This window comes from Cupressus sempervirens, chromosome 3, assembly GCF_028749045.1.
Source record: "Cupressus sempervirens isolate cs-2001-9-10 chromosome 3, ASM2874904v1, whole genome shotgun sequence".
In the NCBI taxonomy this organism is placed as follows: Eukaryota; Viridiplantae; Streptophyta; class Pinopsida; order Cupressales; family Cupressaceae; genus Cupressus; species Cupressus sempervirens.
The window spans coordinates 411,692,081-411,711,039 of record NC_143120.1 but is presented as its reverse complement, the minus strand read 5'-3'; the positions used below and the strand labels follow the sequence as shown (position 1 = coordinate 411,711,039).

General features: G+C 33.6%; 1 pseudogene; it reads left to right on the top strand.

The window, feature by feature from the left end:
• Positions 1-963: 963 nt before the first annotated feature.
• Positions 964-18,959, top strand: part of LOC149566759 (BURP domain-containing protein 3-like) — a 54,194-nt pseudogene continuing 36,198 nt past the window's right edge.

Here is an 18,959-nt window from a genome sequence, read left to right as displayed (position 1 = left end):
ATTATATAGACTTCGTGTCTTTTACCTCAAATAAATAAATAAATAAAATCACATCATAATGTATAAAATAAGATTATCAACTTATGAAAGCTTAGGATTTCCAACTACTAAGGTCCTCTCTTTTAATATAATTTTTTAAATATAAATGAAAAGACCTTCCAACTTTCACTTTGGAATATATGTAAAAGCTAATAAAATGGATAATTAGATTAATAGAATTAGGTACAAAATTACTTTCATAACCATTTTTCAGTTTTCTTTAGATTTGTATGTTTTAATTTCAGTTTTCTTTAGATTTGTATGATTTATTTTGAAATTTTAATTAAATCAGATGATGCGTTTGGAAATTTGGTTAATTGATAAAATATTATGATTTATAGAAGGTAGTTCAATTATTATATGTAAATTCCAAAAATTTTGAATTTCTTGTTTGGATGCACCAAAATGGAAGTGGAATACAAAGTAAAAAAAGAATACGTATTTTATTTTTGGCCCAAAAATAGGGTTTTGCAATTCCACCAAAATAGGTATTATTGGAATACATATTCCTATTCTACTTTTATTTGTGTCCTATTCCACTTTTATTTATTTTAGAAAACATAAATTTTGGGGTCCACTAATTCCCATCAAATATTGGCTGAACCAAATGGAAAATAGGAATAGAAAATAGGAATACGTAGCCTCATTTTCTATTCCAAAATATGTATTCCTATTCGAACCCTAAGGATGTTGGTATAATTGGAATTCAATTTTAATCAGATTAACTGATCATTTAATTGTGAAGCTGTTAGTAGAACAAGTCAAATATCTTTCAAATTTTACATTTGATTGAGTGTGTGAGTTGTTTGGAATTGACAGACAGTAGCGGCGAGCGGAGCAGTGAATATTTTGGAAGGCAAAAGGGAAAGTGTAATAGCTGCATACTGGCGGGAGAAACTGCCAGTGACGCCAATTCCATAGAGCATGTGGGAACTCATCTCAGCCAATCATGGTCAGAAAGAAGCAGCAAATGAAAGAGTCGAGGAGGCATCTTTGATACGCTTAGTGCAGGAAATGGAAAGCATTCCCAAACTTGAGAAGATGGATTCTCTTTCGCACGTCATGCCAGATGAATTGCCTTTCGATCCTGGATCTTACGCTGTAGATGATCAACTTTTCAACTACCATAGTTACATCAGCTTGTTTCTGTTAGAGAAGAATTTGCAGTGCGGAACCAAAATCTCTGTGAACTTTTCAAACAAGTAGAAGATGCGTCTTCTCCCCCGCGCCGTGGCAGACAAGATTCCGTTCTCCTCAGAGAAGCTCTCTGTGGTGTCGAAGGAGCTCAATGTAGCCCCTGATTCACTCACCACACTGGCTATGAAGAGGGCGCTATGAGCCTGTGAAAGACCTGCTGTGGTGGCAGAAACAAAGTACTGCACAACATCGGTGGAGTCCACGATCGACTTCACCACATCAAAGCTCAAGAGCAACTGTTTAACTGTTCTGGCGACGAATGTTTCGAAGAATTCAAAATCTGGGAAGCAGGAGTACACCATCGTGGGGGTGAAATTCCAGAGTGAAGCAGAGAAGCCGATGACAGTTTGTCACCTTGTGAAGTATGCGTACGTGGTGTATTACTGCCATGAATTGCCAGGACAAAGGCTGCGAGAGTTTAGGTGAAGGGCGAAGATGGGAAGACGATGGAGGCGGCGGCCATCTGTCACACGGACACCAGCGCTTGGAGTCCCGAACACGTGGCACTGCAGAAGTTCAAGCTGAAGCCGGGCGGGGCTTCAGTCTGCCATCTTACTATCGAGAACCACCTTGTGTGGGTGGGAGCTAATTACTAGGACCGACAACATCACGCCTTCCTTGCTCTTCCAGTGTATATATAGATAAATAAATATGCGTTGTGTGGTAGAGGGGTAAGCAGGACACCCTCTCTTCTAGTTTGTTGGTTTGAAGAGTAGCAGCTCTCTCTCTCATTTACCACTCTACGAGTTCTTGGCTGGTAGAGTAATATAGCTATATGTTTTTTCAAGTCATTTTTTTTGTTTCTAGTACTTGGTATGTATTTATAATCTGTGGTGAACTTCTTAAACACAGTTGTTTCGGAGTGGTTAGAGCATTATTTTAGAGTTTTCTTTTGTGGATGGCTTAAACATCATACGTTAAGGCCTGATTCTTAGGCTAAAAGTGTTAAATAGTCAAAGTTGACTTATTTTTCAAGCTTAAATTCTTCTTTAGTGTGAGATGTTTGAAGATCTAAAATAAAAGTTCTTATGCTATACTTATATTCAAAGAAATAAAAAATAGAGCATGGACCAAAGATTAAAATAAAACTCTATTTTATTTCTTGTATTTGAATTCTGATATTAAAGAGTGCATTATAAAGAAAAATTAAAAAACTTAATCTTGAATATTGATCAAGGAAGATAGTGAAAACTACATTAAAAAATCCTAAACAATAATAGGCAAAGAAATTGCATAGTAATAATAGTTTTGCATACTATGCAAACTAATTAAAAAATGATGCCTACAAAACTAACTACAACATGCAGTTTTATTAAGCATGAAATAATTAAAACAACCTAAATTAAAATGACATGCACTAGAACTAAAACCTATGGTGGAATAAATGCATTGTTAATTCATTGAAATGCATCAAAATTCATCACCGATGCATGCACATGGTGGAATCATCCAGAAGAGTGCATGCAAGTGGTGCATGCTTATGACCAATGCATGCATCCAGTCTTCCCCTGCATGAACAATGGGAATGAGACTGAGTTTATTCCTCAAAGTAGTAAAATTGGTAGTAGTGAGAGCTTTGGTGAAGATATCAACAACTTGCTCAAAAGTTGGGCAAAACTATACCTCCACTATACCATTCTGAACCAAATCTCCAATAAAGTGGTGGTGGATTTCAATGTACTTTGATCTAGCATGAAACATCAGATTCTTGGTCATGTCAATGACACTACTATTATCACAAAAATAGTTGTAGGATGTTCTTGAACCAAATGCAAATTTTTCAGAATCCTTCAAATCCATATCACTAGACAATTGATTATTGCTACTGCAACATACTCTATTTCTATTGAAGAGAGAGTCATGGTTGCTTTTTTCTTACTATGCCATGAAGCAACTTCAAAACCAAGTGAGAGAACATAACTTGAGTTTGATTTTTTATCAAAATCTATATAACCAACCAACTCAAACTTATCATTGGGAGAATAATGAATACCAAAATTGTGTGTACCACTCACATACCTTAGGATTTATTTTGCAACTCACCAATGAGACTCATGTGGATCTTGCATGAATCGAGAGATAAGGCTCACAACATATACAACATTAGCTCTCGTTGTAGTAAGGTACATGAGGCTCCCAACCAAACTTTTGTACAATATAGGATCAACATGGGGACTTGGATCATCCTTGGTTAAATTTTCACCAAGGGCTATAGGGGTAGCAATTGTTGTGCTTGACATCATTCTAAAATGCTTCAATAAATCAGAAACATACTTGGTGTGATAAATGAATATATTCTTAGGTAGTTGTTGCATCTCTACCCTAAGAAGATAATGCATAAGTCCTAGATCTAATATCTCAAATGCTTGTTTCATTTTTTATTTGAATTTCTCCATTAGAGATGGGCTATTACCTATAAAAATGATATCATCAACATAAAGGAAAAAAAATAGAATATCATTACCAACATGTTGGATATAGAGGGTTGGCTCTAAAGAACTTCAAATGAATCTTTTCTTCAAGAAATAACTATTAATTTGTGCATACCAGGCATGTGGTGCTTGTTTCAACCCATAGAGTGATTTTTTCAACTTGTAAACCAAGTGTTTTTTTTTCCCTAAATTTTCATAGCCAATAGGTTGATCCACATAAACCTCTTCATCAATATAACCATTTAAGAGAAAGTTGATTTTATATCCATCTGATAGAATGTCCAATTGTTTTGAGAAGAAATAGATAATATAATTTTAATAGTACAAAAGCTTGCAATTAGAGCAAAAGTCTCAAAATAATCTACTCTAGGTGTTTGTGTGAATCCCTTGGCAAGTAGTCCAACTCTATGTCTTTTCATAGGACCATCAACATGATATTTCACCTTGTAAATTCATTTGAAACCAATCACATGTTTATATTTTGGAAGTGGAACTAATCATCATATATCTTTTTTCTTAATAGCATGCATCTCTTCATTCACATCTTTAATCCATACTGGTTCTATCACAACTTCTTCATACATAATAGGTTCAACTTGAATGGAACTTAACAATACAATGTCAACAACTAAATCCACAATAGAACTCCTTGATATATTTCATTTATACTTCATAACTTTTGTGAGGAACATGGAATATATAGTAAGTTTGAACTTTCACCTGAAGAGGAACTTGGTTGAAACTGGTGGGCTTGGGCTTGAGGTTCAACTTGAGCTTGTGGGGAGAGGAGGGACTTAAATATCTTCCCTACCCATGATGAATGGTGTAGATTTTTGAACTTCTTTCTTCCATTTCCACACTCCCCTTTCATCAAACACCACATATCAACTAATTATCCATTGCTTTGTGTTAGGTTCATAAAATTTATAACCTTTAGTGGAACCAAAATATCCAACAAAGATTAAAAGTTGGGATTTTGCATCCAACTTTTCTCTCTTTTGAATAGGAACATAAAAATATGCAAGGCAATCAAATACACAAAGGTGACCTACTGAGGGCTTGTGTCAATTCTAGGCTTCCTTTGAAGTGATAATTTGAAGCTTTTTTGTTGGAGTTCGATTCAAAATATAAATTGTGCTTGCCACTACAACTCCCCAAAAAGAATTTGAAAGGTTCTTAGACTTTAACATACTTCATGTCGTCTCCATAATGGTATGTTCTTTCTTTATACAATACCATTTTGTTGCAGGCCTAAAGGCTGGCATAAGCTGTCTTTGAATGTCGTGCATGTCACAAAAATCAAAGAACATTTTGGAGATGAATTACTCCCCTCTATCTATTCTGAGTTTTTTAATGGAATACTAACTTTGCTTTTCTGTCATACTTGTAAAATGCTTGAAGCATCCAAGTGCTTCAAATTTTTTCTTAAGAAAATAAACCCATGTGAGGCATGAGATTTCATAAATAAAGGTCAAAAAATAGGTATTCTTACCCAAGGATTCCTTTTACATAGTACCACAAATATCTAAATGCACAAGCTCTAAAGGAGATTTTATACTCCATTGTTGGAAATATTCAAGACTAGGCTAAGTTACTAAGAGGGGAGGGGTGAATTAGTAACTTCTAAATTTAAACAATTTCTTTATCCAACAATCCAATTAGTGTTTAATTCATCACATTTGATTTAATTGCATGCATGAAACTGAAAAATATGAAAGCATTCATAACACTTAGACACAAAGATTTGGTGACCTAGAAACCTTTCAAATAGAAAGTAAAACTAGGGTGGGGGTGATACCCACAAACTTCAATATGATAGTATAAAGTTGGCTTGTTGAGGCTTACATTGATCACTTCTAATGATCTACCCTATTAGGAGCAATAATGATTGCTAGGTCCACCTTGTGTGAGGATTTTCAAAGATACAATGAAGTATGCACTCAGTAAAGAGATTTATGAAAGACAGTTAGGTCTACCTTGTTACAGGATTTAATTGGATCACCTATTAGGATGAAGTAGCAGATGATCTTTGATTTGCAATTTGATTTTCTATATGAGATTCCTTTGTGCACTGATCACCTTTTTGTGATAGATATGTCTATGTTGCTTCTTATGCTATTATGACCTTTAAAATTTGCTCTTCTTCTACTATATGTAAACTGCATTCATAACTTGCACATACATACACAAATACACTTGGATAGAGTACAACACATTACATATATATTCTAATCCAATTTACATTATTACAAAGTCAATCATAATACAAGTTTTACACAAATATTACAAAGTCGACCCATATGAAGACACTTAGGTTTTGAAGACTGACTTAGTGAGGTTCTAATACATGACCTCCACTATCATTGCTCCACATCATCATGCACTAAGTATATGTAGAAGCTCAATCCATACTAATCACTTCCAAGTATTCTTGAACTCAATATACATTGGTGACTCGATAGATATTGTGAAACTGGACATGAACTGAATCGCTTGTTTACCATGGCAATACTTGGTAAACTCTATCACCTTGAGCTTAGTATAAATCAAATCATAGAGTAGCTCGATTAATACTAGATTTTCATCACATGAAGTATGAGCTCAGTAAGCATTGGAATGCTTGGTAACCACTGATAAACTTGGTAACAACTGAAATGCATAGTTTATACTACTGGACTTCACACTAACTAAATCTACTTGGTAACCACTGAGATTTTTCCAAAGGACTCGATAGTGACTAAAATTCTTGGCAAACACTGTAAAATGTACAATGAGCTCGATAATCATATACAATCTAAATAAATGTGTGTCACTAATAACAAACTTGACTGATATGTCAACAATCTCCCCCTTTGGCATTAGTGACAAAAAATACTTATCAGCCAAAATTGAATACCTTATCTCCATTACCACATGATATTGGCTCAGTAGAGTATACTATTTTTGAGATTTTTCAAAATTGATTTTGTAAGGTATATACAATATTTCTTTTTGTACATTTCTTTCTCCTTATTGGGTTTACTCCATATTTACAGTTGCTCCCCCATAACTTTTTATGTCTTTCTCCTCATACTATGTGTCTATCTCCCCATTTTTGATAGTAATGCCAAAGATTTATTCTATTTTATTTACATAGAGACACCAAAATGGGATAAGAATTCAAAATGTACCTTGAGAACGATTGCCAAGGTTTTATCCCAATTTTCTTGTAGGACCTTACATGTATGAAGTGCAACTTGTACCTTTGTTGGTAATTCTATCATACGGTCCACAATAGAGAAGATATTGTCATGGATTAGAGTTTTAGAATGTACAATATGTCTTTGCAGTGCATCCATGTTTAGAAGGATCATATTTTTTATGTCAATCAATGTGGATCTGGTCCTTGCTCAGTTGATGAAGGAGTCTATAGCTTGGTAGATAAAGTAGAGGTTACTTTTATCAATGATGTGCTGAGCTGAGTAGGAGCAAAGAGTGATTGGAAATATGAGATGTCACTAGTAGTCACAATGAAACTTGTTGATGCTAACTCCACACTTGATGTTGACACTGGCTTGCTTAGAGAGTGAGGAAGTGAGGTGATGACTACTGCAACTATCTTTACTAGTTCAATCTCCTCATCATCTTGCTTATCTTCCTTGGTAGCCTCTTGCTCCTTGTATTCTTCATAATCAACTATAACAAAATGAGTTTATCCTTCATCATCCTCTTCATCCTTGTCATTGTCATCATCAGCATCATCCTTTACAAGAACTAGAAAGTCACTGGGTTTGTGAAGATGATAAACATTTTTCTAAGTGTTTGTTGCATTTATCACAACATACTCAAAAACTTTCATCAAAATTAGGTAGGTATTAAATTTGAGAGTCAATTTTGCTTCATTCTTCTTTAGTGACTCTTTCACCTCTGCATCTGATATGTTCGGTAGTAAGTACCTTAAGGTTTGTCCATATATGTCTTTGACTATTTGCATAGCATGTTCCCATCTTGGCTTGATTTTTTCCATTAAGAAATTAGGAATTTGAGAAGAAAGATGGTCAGGGGAGTACTTCCATTGTCCCATCTTTTCTACGACTAGATCTTCTATTTGCTTCTTCTCTTCATCTATTCTGGTTTCATATTTTAAAGCCTTGAAATTTGTTATTCCAGCTCCATCTTTCAATTCCTTTAGCCTATCTTGGAAGGTGGGTGGAGGTTTTTTGAATACGATGTCTCCTCCATCTTTGGCAGCCTTCTTTCTTGACCTCCTGATGAATACTACAGTGTATGGCTTTGTTGGCTTGGTGATGATCACCTTTCCTTTCTTCTTTAATGGTTCTTCTTTTCAAGATTCTTTCTTATCCTCTACTTCTTCACCTTGCTCATCCTCACCTTTTCCCTCAGTTGAGAAAAGGGGTGAACTTGATCTTAGTTTTGCAATCCTTCTTTTCCCTTTGTTGACTACCTAAGGGAGCTTTATTTCAAGTTCAATCCTAGCCTTTGCTTCATCATATGTTCCAAAGTAAGTGGCCTTAGGATTAACTAGCTCATTGACAAGAGCTTCAATGATGTCCTTTGTCTCATTAATGTTAACCTCATAACTAAGAGGTTTTACCCATGCAATTCTAGGCTTAACTGTCTGAATGTACACCTTATCACTATCCATAATGAAGCATACATCATCCTTATAGTCTTCAACTAGTTTCTTGGGAATTCTGAACCTAATTTTCATTTTCTCCTAAAATGCATTGAAGTAGTTGTCCATGATACTATTGTAGTTCTCACCCATCTCGATAATATATTCATTGATTTGATAGAGCATGCACACATCTTTTCTCCAATCTACAATGCCTTTAGAGGGAAATAAATTTTGTACATAAAAGAGTAGGTATGTTAACAAAGAACTAAACTTACATGGATTGTTCTTTGATGTTCTTATGCTTTCCATGTTCTTGTTGAGCTGCTTCAATAATAGGTTGGCAAGGTCATATGATAAGTTTTTCTTAACCACCTTGTATGCCAAATCCACAACTTAACATGACACATTGTTTAGTCTACTTGAATTGTATATCTTGTATGCAATAATGTGAATTCCAAACTTTAATTCTATATTAGTGACACTACTGATTTTCATTCCTCTTCCATCCCATTTAGATAGGGTTTTCTTCTCCAATTCTACTCAACCTAGGGTTTTTGTCATTTTGGCTTTGGCTAGCATTGAGAGACCAATGATTTGATGAATCATCCTCTTACTTATTAGAATTGGTTGCTCTAACCATAGCTTCCCATTATGCACCTTGCTAAGGATAAACATAATCCATTTGATTTAAAATTCATAGGGCATGTGTGGGATATGTGTCAACCCTTTGGTTTCCAGATGTTGATGCTAGGGTTTTAAGACTCCATTCACACGTAGTTGAGCTAGGCAATCATCCATTTCTACTATATCAATATCTTGAATAACAAATTTGAAATGAGTGCAAATATCATTGATAAGAAGTACCATTGGAGGAATTTGGGATTGTGGACTACTTGGATCTAGCGTTTCAGCAATTATAGGATTGAGCTTGAAATCTGGTGCCTCCCATTCAACTCCACAAACCAACATGTTAGATCCTTGCTTAACCTTGTTGTTGTTGGATGCCATTTTCACTCGGTAGATTGAGAAAATTCAATAAAATTTCATTGGAAATTTTCTCAAATCACTTTGGTCACACTAAAAAATGCTCTTTGTAATAGCACTCAAAATTTCACTATAAGAAATGACCTTGATTCCATAGTTTTTGTTAATTTTTTTCCATTAATGCTTTGTACAAAACTAGATATATTGACAAACTTTCATCCACTGCTTGGCATTGATCACTTGTTGCCATCTTCATGACTTAGTAACCATAGGTATCTTTTATTATTCTTAACCTTGCTTGGTAGAGTCTATGAGCCGACCTTACTTGGTAGAAAATTAACTTGGTAGACATTAGTATTTGTATTACTTTGTGATCCCTTTGTATCCTAAATATAGATTTGGATCTTTGTCACCTTTCAACTAGAACTAATTTGGATGTCATCTTTGATAGCCTAGTTTCAGTTCTCCCTTGAGAACTTAAATAGAAATGGTAGAGTTGCCCAATTCTTAAGTGACTTGAGAAACATTGCTTGGACTAGTATCCTTAGCTGACTTAGGAGTCCATTTCTATCTCATCTACTTTTGAATGTTATCAGCCTTTGCCTTCTTTTAATCTTCAATTATACCAGTATTCATATAGTTCTTGACAAGATGACCAAGTTATATACAAATAAAACATCTTTTGGTAGTATCTCTTTTCCTCATATGATGTTTAACACAATTCATACCAATGTGTCCAAATTCTCAATAGTAATGACATCTACACTAGGTATTGTAATCCCAACCAAATATTGCTTTCACAATTTGTTCTATAGGATTCAAAGTCTTGGTTTTGCATTCTAATGTGTTGTGTCCATGTTTCTTGCATTTGTGACATTTTCCTTCAAATTTTGGTTTCTCTTTACATTCATTAGCCTTATGACCATGGTGATTGCAATTATAGCATTTTCCATTGAGTTTTTCTTTTCCATAGCTCCAACATTTGTTTGATGTATGACCTATCTTACCACAGTGATTGCAAGTAGGTCTTTGATTCTTTTGAGCACCTTGTTTAGAAGATTCGCCTTCTCTTTTGTATCCAATTCTTGCTTTCCCCTTTTGTCTATAGAGATTTTTCTCATTCAACTTATTCATATCTGCTTGGAATTTCATCATCCTTTCATTGAGTTGCCTTTCAGAATTTAGATCATTTTGCAATCTTTCATTCTATGATCTCAGGTTCATGATTTCTTCATTTACATTGGTGAGTTGATTGATGAAGTTGGTGTGCTGGAGGGATAGATGTTGAATCTCATCATATTTTCCTTCCATTTCCATTTTTTTTTTTTTCTTCCTCTTTCATGATTTCACATAAACTTACTAACTAGATTTCTTTCTCTCTTCTTAGTTTCCTTACTTCTTCTTGCAATGAACCATTCTTCTCTAGGAATTCCTTGATCACATCATTTGCTTCATCTGAGCTACTTGAAGGATGAAAGTCTTCAAGTCTTTCTTCAATGTAGAGATGATCGTTCATTTGTTTTGCATGTTCCTTTCTTCTTTTTAGGCATTAAGAGAGTTTCTTTTTTTCTTTCTTGAGTTGGCCAATGGCCATTTCCAAATCCAACTTTTCATTATCAATGCCTTTGTCAAGTTTGAATATCTCCATGGCCTTGATCTTTGCTCAAGCTTGTTAAACTTCCTCTTGAGAACCATAAAGCTTTAATACCAATTGTTTGAAATATTCAAGACTAAGCTAAGTTACTGAGAGGGGAGGGGTAAATTAGTAACTTTTAAAATTTTAACAATTTCTTTATCCAACAATCCAACTAGTATTTAATTCATCACATATGATTTAATTGCATGCATGAGAAACTAAAATCATGAAAGCATTCATAACACTTAGACATAAAGATTTGGTGTCCTAGAAACCTTCAAATAGAAAGTAAAACTAGGGTGGGGATGATAACCAAAAATTTCAATAATATAGTATAAAGTTGGTCTGTTCAGGCTTACATTGATCACTTCTGATGATTTGTGTTATTAGGAGAAATAAGGACCACTAGGTCCACCTTGTGAGAGGATTTTCAAACATAAAATAAAGTATGCACTTGGTAAAGAGATTTATGAAAGACTGTTAGGTCTACCTTGTTAAGGATTTAACTGAATCGCCTATTAGGATGAAGAAATAGATGATCTCTGATTTACAACTTGATTTGTTGTATGAGATTCCTTTGTGTACTAATCACCTTTTTGTAATAGATATGTCTCTGTTGCTCCTTATGCTTTTATGACCTTTACAATTTTCTCTTCTTCTACTATATTCAAATTGCATGCATAACTTGCACATACATACACATACACTTGGATACGATATAATACATTACATATATATACCAATCCAATTTACATAATTAAAAAGTTGGTCATAATACAATTTTTACACAAATATTACAAAGTTAGCCCACATGAAGACACTCAGGTTTTGAAGACTGACTCAGTGAGGTTCTGATACATGAAATCCACTATCATTCTTCAACATCATCATGCACTTGGTAGATGTAGAGCTCGATCCATACTTATCACTCCCAAGTAGTCTTGAACTTAGTCCACACCAGTCACTCAATAGATATAGTGAAACTTAGCATGAACTAAAAACTTATTTAACATGGCAATACTCAACAAATACTATCACCTTGAGCTCAGTATAAAATGAATCATAGATTAGCTCGGTTAATACTAGATTTGCATCACATGAACTACGAGCTCAGTAAGCACTGGACTACTCAATAACCACTGATAAACTTAGCAACAACTAAAATACACAATTTATACTAATGGACTTCACACTAACTAAATCTACTTAGTAACCACTGAGATTTGTCAAAAGGACTTGGTAGCAACCGAAATGCTTGGCAAACACTATAAATTGTACAATGAGCTCGGTAACCATATATAATTGGAATAAGTGTGTGCCACTAATAAGAAACTTGACTGATATGTTGATGTTTGTGACTTGTTCACTAATTATTTTTCTCAATGTTTCTTACCAAGAGCACACCCTAAACAAACTTATTCTTTTTCTTGAATGATAGCAAGTCCTTGCACCATGTCATCTTTATCACATAAAATTAAGCCCTAAAAATACAAATGACTATACCTTTGATGCCATAACCATGAATCATCTATGGTTGCCTTAAGAGAATGCATATTAGTAGAAACTAGAGTGAGAGGAAACAATTTATTCTCTGTCATACAAGTCTTTGCTACAGGATGGTTGTTAGATGATTTATCAAAAACTTTGTAGTAGTAATCCTTTAAAATAACCTTATAATGTTTTCCTACAAGCTACCCAGTACTCAAAAGATTATGCTACAACTTGGGCACATACAAGGTGTCATGAATACTTATAATTTATCCTTTCTTAGTTTTCATTGGAAGGGTACCTTTTTCCATAACATCAATGCTTTTATCATCACCAAATTTTACTTGACTTCTTACAAATTAATCTAATTTGACAAACACATCAAATTTACCTGTCTTATGATTTGAACACCTACTATCAAGAAACTATACATCCTTTTGAGGTTCTTTTTTCCAAATTTCATGTAGAGAACATGGAGTACTTTGCATCTTTAGGAGATTCTTTAGTATAGTTGGCTCTTAACTTATTCAAATCAATTTTTTTATTTCTACATTCATATTCATAACTTGTCCATAACTTTCACAATATTTGAACTGGATGCTTCTTTGATCCTCATATTTCTTCCTCTTCCTCATCCTCTACCATATCCTCTTGATGTAGAAAACTCCCCTTGAGTTTTGTTTGATTGAAAAGGGTCTGTAGGTTTTGCTTCAATTTTAACTATAATTTGGAAGGCTTGCACTAAATTCTTTGTTGAATGTTGCATGCACTCTTCATGTGATTGCAAAGAAATTATGAACTCTTCAATTTTGAAGGTAAATATATCATTACTCTATTTAATGACTATCACCACTGGATCAAACTTTGGAGGAAGAGATCTCAGAATCTTCTCTACAACTTTTTGCTCTGGTATAGTTTTCCCTTGAGTTTTAAGATGATTGATAATAGTTTGAGCCCTTATAATAAACTTGTGAGTGAACTCAACTTCTCTCATCCTTAAATTTTCAAAATCTCTTTGAAGGGTTTGAAGTCTCACCAATCTTATCTTGTAAGATCCTTGGTATGTTGTTTGAAGGGATTCCCATGTATCCTTTGACTTTGCCATACAAGCTATAAGGGGAGAAATAGATATATCCAGCGCAATTGATTATCCTTCTTCTTATCTTCTTTCAACTAATTTTGTTGAGCTTTTTTTCAAAAGGTATTTAAAGAATTCAAGTCTATAGGCTCAGTGTATCCTCCTTCTACTAATTCCCAAATATCTTCAAATAATAGTAGGGTCTTTATCTTGATACTCCAATATTCATAGTTGTCTCCAAAAAATAATAGAAGTTGGAATAGAAAGTTGCCATAATTTTCCATTCTGAAAGATATTGGAGAAAATTGTTGACGTGCCTATTAGAGAACAATATTCTACAACCTACTCTGATACCAATTGAAGATATAAAAGAAAATCTCTTATGTTATACTGATATTCAAAGAAATAAAAAATAGAGCATGAACCAAAGATTGAAATTAAACTTTGTCTTATTGATTGTATTTGAATTATGAAATTAAAGAGTATATTATTAAGAAAAAAATAAAAAAATAAACCTTGAATGTTAATCAAGGAAGATAGTGAAAACTACAATAAAAATTCTTAAACAATAACTTGGGAAGAGATTGCATGATAATAATAGTTTTGCACACTATGTAAACTAATTAAAAAATGATGTCTACAGAGCTAACAATGACATGTAATTTTATTAAGCATGAAATAATTAAAAAAATCTAAATTAAAATGATATGCACTAGAATTGAAACCTATGGTGGAATAAACACATTGTAAATGTATTGAAATGCATCACTCCGATGCATGAACATAATGGAATGGTACAGATTGGTGCATGCTTACAAGTGATGCATGCCTGTAGTTTTGGCAATTAATGCACTCGTTTGGCAACAATTTTCTTTCTTTTGGAATAGTGGCACTCTTTTGGAAATATTTTTGTTTCCATTCATGATTTCCATCAAAGAACATGTAGAATGGGAAAAAAAATGTTGGAGAAAACATGGTAGGTGCCAAGGAGGTTACAGAAACTAATAGCAATCATTATTTTTCCACGCAAGATATTATTTTTATGATATCTTTGAAACTCTTTTATCTAAAAAGGAACTGGTATATTGTCTCTGTTCAGCCAACTAATTAGGATTGGTGGATTAATTGGTACTACATTTAAATAACTAGTCGGAACATGAAGATGGCTAAAAGTAATATCAATATCATTATACATAAGAAAGTGACTATGACTGATGTCTATATCCTTACATAAGAAAGTGACTATGAAGGATGTCTATCTCCTTAATTGGATAATATCAATGGATGATATAAAGAATGATACCATTTTTATGAGAAATGATAAGGCCTCTATGTTGGACAGGATTCTAATTGAGTTCTATAATGAAAATTTTGATTGGATAAGAGATGAATTTTATCAAATATACTTTGAGGCTATCAATACAAAATGCTTGGGAAAAGACATCAATTCTAGATTTATCAAACTTATTCCTAAAGAAGGAGGCTTTGCTACTTAAAATATTATTTTAAGTGAAAATTAAAATATTGAGTTAAATATTTAAGCTATTATTTTAATTATTATAAATAAAAATAGAAATTATTATTATTTTCTTCAATTAAAAATTAAGAAAAATACCATGCATTTTCATTTAGGAAGAGAAAGGTCACTAATTTTCATTTAGGTAGAGTAAGGCAATAGGAAGAGTTAAAAGAAGTTAGGCATAAGACAAGAAGTTTATTTTTATAGGGAAAGCCAAAGATTTCAAAATGGAAATTTGTGGAATAATTTGGTATCATCCTTCATTCAAGGGTTCTTTCAAAAACTCATCCAATTAGGTGTTTGGGGAGAGACTTCAATTGACATGACCACATCCAACCTTTTTGTATGTCTTTTCTTTATATTCAAAACCTCTTTTTATTGTGAGCCAAATTCAAATTGTAGCATCATATTATTCATATTGTAGTATGCATATTAAAAAATATTGATTTTAGAGGATCCAAGTCCTTTGTAGGATTAGTCCATTTCTACAGCTAGCTTTAGGGTTTCAAATAATTTCATACATGTACCCTGATAATTGAATTACAAGGTCATAAATTAGTAGTAGTATAGTACCTTGAAATGGTCCTCCAATGTCATATACTGCATGATGGCATAATAGATAATGTCCCAAGGCTTAGGAAGGGTATCCTGAGAAAACCCACCACACATTCTCTCTAGTTCCTCTTTTCCCTTGAAGAATTTTCATAGGCTAGCTTCCTCATTGACCTTTGCTTACCTCTACTAGTTCTTCCCTTCCATCAAAAATTCACCAGCCCTAGCAATGATTTCTTCTGAAATATTGAAGCTCATGCCATTAACAACCATCTTCCCATCCTTCCAAGTTTGTAAGAACTGCATCAATATAACCTCATCATGCTTCACCATACCCTCCATATACTATAAAATGACACCTTACTACAAGTACACCATCACTACCTCACTGTTACACCAATTCTATTTGATCATTATTTCCCATGCTATCACCTAGATCAACCACTAATTCATCAGACGACATAGCTTGTTGCAGGTTTTGACATTGATGGATGTAAATTGAAGACCCTTAGCAAAGAAAATGAAAAAGGCATTGCATGACCATCATAAGTCTGTAATGTTTCCCAAAAACGCAAAATTCACTCTTCTTGACATGTGTAAACATTCTCTTTCCTTCCGTAAATGGTCATTGCTAGCTATATCTTGTGTGAGAATTTATTAACGTATCAGTTTGATCATTACTGGATTATTCATTACATCTTGCAAATGCACCCTTTGCATCCTTTTAAATTATTCATTAATGTTCATGGAAACCAAAATCACAATGCATATCAGTAAACAATCACACCAAAAAATCCCTTTATGAAGTGTCCTGTTCATATGTCCACGTGCAGAAAAGAAGGCTTGCCACCCATTTTGATTATTCATATGGAATTAATGAAGGTACACTCCCATTCCATCATAACTTGATTTGATGATGAAAATTTTCTAACATCATCGCATTCCACAAGCTGCATGACACAATGGCCAAGTTTAGCCAGTCCACCTTCCACGCCATTTCTCTTGTGATATATATGGGCCATGCACATCTCTTAGAAATATTCCATCAACCTTCAAATTTCCTTGATTATAACTTTAATCAACTAGTTTCTTCTACCTTCTCCCTTAACAACCTTAATAATTAACATTGATTCTCTTGCAATATCCGTCTTAGGGTGAAAGCACAAACCTATGTCACCCTTTTGTAAAGGAAAAGACTAGCAAAAGGATAATTGTTCACCTTCAATGACATAAAATTGGTATTATTATTTTGAATTTGAAATGAAGTAAACAAATGAAATGTGTAGAAATGGGTATAGTTTAGGATTATAATTTTTAATAATTATTTGGAATAAGAATTCATATATTACCCTAATTTTTAAAAACAATTTTTTAGTTGCTTGAAAACACTAAAAATTGGGGGTCTAGTTCCCACAACAAAACTATAAGGAAATAAATTTATTTCGTTTTGATCTCAGACTATGTTATAGATAACCTATATAGCTAGAACAATAAAAAATAAAAATCATCTTTAGACCTATATTTTCTCTTTTATAATGATTCAAATTTCAACTCATCTGAAATTGATATTTTTGATTTCCCACCACATTTTTCAAAACAAATCTATTCTAACCAAGAGAAAATTATACATTCTAGAAGAGGACTCTCTCCTCTAGAATGTCATATAAATTTTATATTTTTTGATATGATTTAATGTTTTTTCTTTCTAAAAATTGACATATTTTTGAGTGTTAAAATACATGCTTGTAATTTTTTTTAATTATAATATACTATATCTAATTAAAACACTATAAACTCTATATGAGAATATTCTTGACTTTGAGCTCTATAAAATGATTATTAAAAAAAAATCATGAAAAATAGTAAGAGTTATTGAAATGCCACTTTTCTGAAATAATTTTATTTCTTTAGTAATTGGATACAAACTAGTATAAAACATGCAATTAATAGCCATCTCTAATTGGAAAAGTGTGAGACCATATATATCTTAGCTAGAATAAATTTTTCTAGATCATATGTTTTAAAAAAATTGATTTTTACATAGAAATACTCAAATTCAGTCATTTTGATAAGTCAGCTTAAAAGGTGACACATTTTTGTAGTTTTACCCCTTGTTGACTCCCCATGCTCTCACAATTCTTAGCCCCTAGAGAAGTTTCATTGCTTTTGCTTCATTGTTAGGGCCCCCTCCACAATTTCCCATATAGGTGACAACCATATTTCTCATACTATTGTTAAGGATACCTTCTGCAGAAGTGTTACCCAACATAGTCAAACCATCAATGCTTAGCTTTAGCCAAGAGTCAAGGGGGGATACCACATCGTCTTCATTCTAAAAAAAACTTTGGAATTATCAAATTGAGCCACCATTGGTCCAAAATTCAAAGCCAAAGCCCATTTCATATCAATCTTGCCCAAGGGGGTTGGGGGGGGTGTTCCACCACCCAACCTTGCTGCATTCTTTTAGAAGCTTGATAGTGATTTGGGCCACCCCAAACTGGCATTAGCTTGGTCCCTGAAAATATTTTTATTTTTCTCTATCTAGATATTCCATGAAATGTATGTGGAGAATTGTCCAAATTTTTTTGAGGTATGGGTGGTTATCTAGGCCATCCTAATGAGTGAATTGTTCTAGATCTCTATCAATGCACCATTGAACCTCCCATAATGCAAGAACCTCGCTCCACACCTCTATGGCAAAGGGGTAGTAAATAAGCATATGATCAGCAAATTCAACTTTATTAAAACATAAAATATAGAAATTAGTGAGTTGGCACCATCAACACTAGAGGTTGTCAACAATGAGAATCAACCCATATAAGGTCATCCACCAAAAAAAGTTTATCTCAAGAAGAATCCACAGGTGACAAACTTTAATCCATACCGACGATCTTAGACTTTTCTATAGAGTGAATCACCTCATGGGTGGTTATAACTATGTCAAGAATTTGCCTCCCAGTCAAAAACTCATTCTGGTATGGGCCAATGATTTTGTCTAGGAGGGGCTTAATGCAATCCACTTCTCCCAGTCTCCGGGGGTCCTCAGTCTTGGGGATGAGAATAACTAAGGTCTTATTTAGTTCCTTCAACAATTTTCCCATTCTCACAAAGTCACTAGTAGCATGGGTCACATCATATTTAAAAATGTCCCAGAATTCCTAAAAAGATGTAGGAGGGAAGCCATCAAGCTTAGGGGCTTTAAACTGATTCATATTGAAAACAACCATTCTAACTTCCTCTTTGACCTTTCTTGTTATCTCCTCATTCATTTGGTTATTAATCATAGGTTGAAAGAATTGCAATACATCATTCTATGAAATACTATCAACTTGGGTAAAGGGTTGTACATTTTGTGGAAGTAGGAGTTGACTATATCTTTTATGTGTTCCACTTCAGTGATTTCTTAATCATTATTA